The sequence below is a fragment of the Nothoprocta perdicaria genome, unplaced genomic scaffold, assembly GCF_003342845.1.
Source record: "Nothoprocta perdicaria isolate Ctin4 unplaced genomic scaffold, notPer1 scaffold_9, whole genome shotgun sequence".
NCBI classification, from domain to species: domain Eukaryota; kingdom Metazoa; phylum Chordata; class Aves; order Tinamiformes; family Tinamidae; genus Nothoprocta; species Nothoprocta perdicaria.
In genome coordinates this window covers 6,031,237-6,032,654 of record NW_020456198.1, presented here as the reverse complement: position 1 = coordinate 6,032,654, position 1,418 = coordinate 6,031,237, and positions in this window count along the sequence as shown.

Genomic DNA, 1,418 nt, shown 5'->3' with positions numbered 1-1,418 from the left:
CGGTGCGGGGGGGGCCCGGGGCTATAGGGGGCTCTAATAGGAGGTCCCGGGGCTATAGGGGGGCTGCGAGGGGGCTGCAGAGCTCTAGGGAGCTATAAGGGGGGGCTCTGGGGCCATAGGGGAGCTGTGGGGGGGGCGGAGCTGTGAGATATGAGGAGATATGAGGCTCTGGGGCTATAGAGCTGTTGGGGGGTGCGGAGCTATAGAGGGGTGTAAGGGGGGGGCTTTGGGGCTGTAGGGGACTATAACGGAACTGCAGGGGGGCTCCAGAGCTATAGGGAGCAATAAGGGGGGGTCCTCAGGCTATAGGGGAGCTGCGAGGGGCTCCAGAGATGCAGGGAGCTGTAAGAGGGGGCTCCAGGGCTATATGGAGCTATAAGGGAGCTGTAGGGGGGCTCCAGAGCTATAGTAGGGCTGCCGGGGCGGGGGCATTTCCACGGCTATAGGACGCACCGGTTCTATAGGGAAGCTGCAGGGGGGGCTCCAGAGTTATAGGGGTTTATAATGGAGTCTCTGGGACTATAGGGGGTTAAGAGAGGGGCTCTGGGGCTATACAGGGCTATAGTGAATGTGTGGGGTGGGGCACCAGATATATAGGAGGCTATAAGGGGGTCTCTGGAGATGTAGGAAGCTATAGGGGAGCTGCAGGGGGGTGTCCAGGGCTATAGGGCGGCTGTGTGTGTAGGTGGTGTTTCCCAGGCTATATATAGGGGGCTGTAAGGGGAGGCTCCGGGGCTATAGGGCCCTGGGGGTGCTCGAGGGCTGTAGTTGATGGGGGCAGCTGGGCCGTGCGGCAGGGACATGGGGGGGTCAGGGGGTGGCCGGGGGTGAATGGGGCTGTGAGGGGGGTCGGAGTGAGTGCAGTGGGGCTGGGGGGCACCCAGCGGGGACGAGAGGGTCTGCAGGGCGCCTGGGGGGGCTTTTAGACTGCAAGAGGGGATGGGGGGGCTCTGCAGGCTATGGGGGCGCTGGGGCCAAGGGGGTACAAGGGGCGGCACCGCTGGCATGTGGGGCAGGGTCCTTCCCTGGCTATGGGGCCGTCGCGGCTGTCCCGCCACGGCAGCGCCCACCTTGGGCACCCCAGCCCCATGCGGGGCACCTTGCCCTCACGGTGGGCACCCCAGCCCCATGTTGGGCACCCCAGCCCCATGCGGGGCACCTTGCCCTCACGTTGGGCACCCCAGCCCCACGTTGGGCACCCCAGCCCCATGTTGGGCACCCCAGCCCCATGCGGGGCACCTTGCCCTCACATTGGGCACCCCAGCCCTGCACTGGGCACCCCACCTTCATCCACCAGCGGCCTCTCCGTGCCCCCAGGACGCACCATGAGCCGCGTGCCGGGCGGCTGCCGGTGGCCGCTGCACCAGCAGCCCCACGGCTGAGCGCAGGGGCAGCCGGGCGGCTCGGAGCAGCCCACG